The sequence below is a fragment of the Schistocerca cancellata genome, unplaced genomic scaffold, assembly GCF_023864275.1.
Source record: "Schistocerca cancellata isolate TAMUIC-IGC-003103 unplaced genomic scaffold, iqSchCanc2.1 HiC_scaffold_235, whole genome shotgun sequence".
Lineage (NCBI taxonomy): Eukaryota > Metazoa > Arthropoda > Insecta > Orthoptera > Acrididae > Schistocerca > Schistocerca cancellata.
The window spans coordinates 15001-20000 of record NW_026046257.1 but is presented as its reverse complement, the minus strand read 5'-3'; the positions used below and the strand labels follow the sequence as shown (position 1 = coordinate 20000).

The 5000-nt window shown below is 53.8% G+C and overlaps 1 non-coding gene across 1 annotated transcript in view; it reads right to left on the bottom strand.

Moving 5' to 3' along the window:
* The window catches only part of LOC126112939 (small subunit ribosomal RNA), a 1909-nt gene extending 932 nt beyond the window's left edge, over nt 1–977 (bottom strand). The window contains exon 1 of the ribosomal RNA XR_007524665.1: nt 1–977. This exon is cut by the window's left edge and continues 932 nt beyond it. This is a non-coding gene — a ribosomal RNA (small subunit ribosomal RNA).
* Nucleotides 978–5000: the final 4023 nt, after the last annotated feature.

Below are 5000 nucleotides of genomic sequence, written 5' to 3'. Positions count from 1 at the left end.
CCCCCGCCTGTCCCTATTAATCATTACCTCGGGTTCCGAAAACCAACAAAATAGAACCGAGGTCCTATTCCATTATTCCATGCACACAGTATTCAGGCGGGCTTGCCTGCTTTAAGCACTCTAATTTGTTCAAAGTAAACGTGCCGGCCCACCCAGACACTCAATAAAGAGCACCTTGGTAGGATTTCAACGGGGTCCGCCTCGGGACGCACGAACACGCACGAGGCGGTCGCACGCCTTCGGCTCGCCCCACCGGCAGGACGTCCCACGATACATGCCAGTTAAACACCGACGGGCGGTGAACCAACAGCGTGGGACACAAATCCAACTACGAGCTTTTTAACCGCAACAACTTTAATATACGCTATTGGAGCTGGAATTACCGCGGCTGCTGGCACCAGACTTGCCCTCCAATAGATACTCGTTAAAGGATTTAAAGTGTACTCATTCCGATTACGGGGCCTCGGATGAGTCCCGTATCGTTATTTTTCGTCACTACCTCCCCGTGCCGGGAGTGGGTAATTTGCGCGCCTGCTGCCTTCCTTGGATGTGGTAGCCGTTTCTCAGGCTCCCTCTCCGGAATCGAACCCTGATTCCCCGTTACCCGTTACAACCATGGTAGGCGCAGAACCTACCATCGACAGTTGATAAGGCAGACATTTGAAAGATGCGTCGCCGGTACGAGGACCGTGCGATCAGCCCAAAGTTATTCAGAGTCACCAAGGCAAACGGACCGGACGAGCCGACCGATTGGTTTTGATCTAATAAAAGCGTCCCTTCCATCTCTGGTCGGGACTCTGTTTGCATGTATTAGCTCTAGAATTACCACAGTTATCCAAGTAACGTGGGTACGATCTAAGGAACCATAACTGATTTAATGAGCCATTCGCGGTTTCACCTTAATGCGGCTTGTACTGAGACATGCATGGCTTAATCTTTGAGACAAGCATATGACTACTGGCAGGATCAACCAGGGAGCTGCGTCAACTAGAGCTGAGCAGCCGGCCGCCCGGGAGTGTGTCCCAGGGGCCCGCGCGAACACGCAAGCGTCCGCTCAATTATTCTGCAAACAGGAGGAGGCTGAGCTCCCCTGCACAATACACCTCGAAACCCTCTCAGGTCCCGGCGGCGCGCAGCGCCGTCCTAAGTACTTGGTCGGGTTCGAGAGAGGCGCAATCGCCCGGAGTTAGGCGAGTAGACGCTTTAGGTGCGACCACCCGTGCTCCCAACTGAGCTTGCCGCTGCCGACAGAGGCCCGGGAGCGTGCTGTCGTGGCATTGCCGGCGGGAGACAACACGCGCCACCTACGGTGACCGGCAGCTCCAACGCCAGCGCCACAGAAGGGCAAAGGCCCCACGTGGGTGCCGAAGCGAACTCTCCCAGCACAGCGCACGTGCCAACACGTCTGCACAACTGCGATACAAACCACCAGCGAGAACCGCTGGGGCGACCGAGCAGCAGACGGCGTCGCGGCGCCGAGTGCCGGGCGGCGGCGCATCCTCAACGCACACAGTCCTCAGTCGGACCAGCACACTGCAGATGTCCACCGCGCTTCGCACCGGGCCTGCGAGGACCCACTTTGGCCGCCCGGCGCCGCGCGCAGGGTGCCCCGGCGCGCAGCTGCGCCGCCTGCCGCGTCCGTCGGCCGGCGCGCCTGCCACTGGGCGCCCCCACCAGCCGGCTGTAGCGCGTGCGCCCACGCACCGCGCGGCCAGCACGCCGGGCGGCCCCCCCTCACCGGCCGGGGACGGTCCCACCCAGCCACCGCCGCGTATCGCTTCACACACAGATTTGCCCTTACTGATTTACCTCCAGCAACAACAACCGCACCACAATGGGTTTACCAGTTGTTCATTTGCGTAACGTCACCAGCAAACGTAGACGTCCATCCCAGTTTGCAAATGCAACGATTATTGCATACCTGTCTGTTAGGTGCCACGACACACTACGTCTGCCCACATACACGCAACAAAATGTGCACGACTAGAGAACACGTGGGAGGTGGCCCCCTACGTATGCGATGTCCATTACGACACCGACTGTCAACCAGCATCTGTACCATGTCGCAGATGTGGAACGCGGTGCACCATGCTATCACACTGTGTGAGAAGAGACGACTACGTTTGAATACACGCGCCACTACATCAACAGACGGCTCATGCTGATCGCCATCCAGGGCGTCCGTTACTCCCACACGTCTCTATGGCGTACCACACTGCAATGTAGCTGTTATGGGGAGACGGCACGTGGCTGAGTGCACAACATTTGGACCGTATGGTTCGCTGTTGTTGGGCGCAGTCGTTGTACGGTCACACATGTGCCACAGCGTATCATTCAGTACATACGGACCTATGTGCAGTACAATGTGAGGGTTAAGCTTACGACATCAGCGGACAGTGGACACAGGCCGTACCACGACGTAGACTGAGCGCTTCGACATGCGAATGCCAGTGAACAGCTGCGAAGGGCATTGAACACGCAAGCACCTGAACGACCAGCGTGCGAAGGCAGGGGGGGGGGGAGGGGGGGGCGATGTACATCCTGCAGTCGTCCACATTACAGTGTACAGCGGGAGCATGTAAAAAGTAAGCAACACTTGCGAAGTGTTGAACATGAAACGATACACAAGAGGGTGGGCGGTGCGAGTAGCGAACTATATTCAGAGGGTTGTGGTTAGACAACACTAGATTAATGTAACGTGTCATATGCCAATTACAGAGCAGGTTAAGGCACAACGTGGGTTAGGTTAAGGCACAACGTGGGTTAGGTTAAGGCACAACGTGGGTTAGGTTAAGGCACAACGTGGGTTAGGTTAAGGCACAACGTGGGTTAGGTTAAGGCACAACGTGGGTTAGGTTAAGGCACAACGTGGGTTAGGTTAAGGCACAACGTGGGTTAGGTTAAGGCACAACGTGGGTTAGGTTAAGGCACAACGTGGGTTAGGTTAAGGCACAACGTGGGTTAGGTTAAGGCACAACGTGGGTTAGGTTAAGGCACAACGTGGGTTAGGTTAAGGCACAACGTGGGTTAGGTTAAGGCACAACGTGGGTTAGGTTAAGGCACAACGTGGGTTAGGTTAAGGCACAACGTGGGTTAGGTTAAGGCACAACGTGGGTTAGGTTAAGGCACAACGTGGGTTAGGTTAAGGCACAACGTGGGTTAGGTTAAGGCACAACGTGGGTTAGGTTAAGGCACAACGTGGGTTAGGTTAAGGCACAACGTGGGTTAGGTTAAGGCACAACTTGGGTTAGGTTAAGGCACAACGTGGGTTAGGTTAAGGCACAACTTGGGTTAGGTTAAGGCACAACTTGGGTTAGGTTAAGGCACAACTTGGGTTAGGTTAAGGCACAACTTGGGTTAGGTTAAGGCACAACTTGGGTTAGGTTAAGGCACAACTTGGGTTAGGTTAAGGCACAACTTGGGTTAGGTTAAGGCACAACTTGGGTTAGGTTAAGGCACAACTTGGGTTAGGTTAAGGCACAACTTGGGTTAGGTTAAGGCACAACTTGGGTTAGGTTAAGGCACAACTTGGGTTAGGTTAAGGCACAACTTGGGTTAGGTTAAGGCACAACTTGGGTTAGGTTAAGGCACAACTTGGGTTAGGTTAAGGCACAACTTGGGTTAGGTTAAGGCACAACTTGGGTTAGGTTAAGGCACAACTTGGGTTACATTGCGGTACAAATTGCGTTACATTGCGGTACAAATTGCGTTACATTGCGGTACAAATTGCGTTACATTGCGGTACAAATTGCGTTACATTGCGGTACAAATTGCGTTACATTGCGGTACAAATTGCGTTACATTGCGGTACAAATTGCGTTACATTGCGGTACAAATTGCGTTACATTGCGGTACAAATTGCGTTACATTGCGGTAGAAATTGTGGTACAAATTGCGTTACGAATTTGGTTAGGTTAAGGTGCAAAATGGGTTAGGTTAAGGTGCGAAATGGGTTGGATTACAGTACACAACGTGGTAAGAGAGTGTGTTGTTGGGGGGGGGGGGCCGAGGTTCGTTGGTAGTGATCATTGTAAGTGAATGTCTGAGGCAGCGTCAGTATGTCACAGCAGTTATGTCTCGTCAGGATGCGCTTATGCGCTTTTCGCTCGTGACTGGAGGCGCGCCGCGTCTGTGGTTGCGGCACACCTGTGTGATTCATTCCTGCCATTGTTTCTGTGCCGTAACAGGTGGCAGTGTGGTGGTGTTGGGTGCACCCCTGTGTAGGACATGTGTGGGTGTTGGTGGCTTATCTGAGCAGTTGTGGATGTCGGACGGGTGGGATATTCTATTTTAGAATTGGACTCCCTGGTGTGGTTATCATAGTGTGGATGGTGTACTGTGGCGGAGAGGATGCACCGGACGTTGGTCCATGCTGGTGCTTACATATTGTATCTGTGTCTGTTACAGGCAGAGAGTAATGTGTGATAGAGTGTCTCGCTGAGGTGTGGTTCATATTGTGTGCACAGACTTACAGCATGTATAGGGACAGCGGGAATTTGGCATATTGGATATAACTCTTCGTGAAACGCAAGATATAGGGGTGGATTGCAACGTACGAGTGCGGGAAGAGTCCGCCGTTCATCCGCTGGAGTTGCGATTTCGGCGGTTGGGGTGGGGCACGTGCGGGTGCGGGTGCGGGTGCGGGTGGGGTGATTGTCGGTTGACTACTTCGTGCGACGCAGGCACTGGCGTTCGGGTTCCTGTGGTGGACAGATGATGCAGGCTTTGTGGGTGGCGTCGGAAAATGGGTACTGTGGGACCTAGCGATGTCGTAGTCGGGGTGGCGTCTCATAGATGGCGGTATCGTCGGTGCAGCAGGTCATGTTTCGGGAGACTTGCAGATGGCGGTATTTGGTTTTCGTGTTGCGCGCGACATGGTGGACGTCGTGTCGTCCGATTCGCGTAGATGGGGCTATTGCATGTGGTTTCGTCACATTGTCATAGATGGCGATGCTGTGGTTTGGCAGTATGGTTGGTGTAGTTCCGTTGGATTCCTGTAG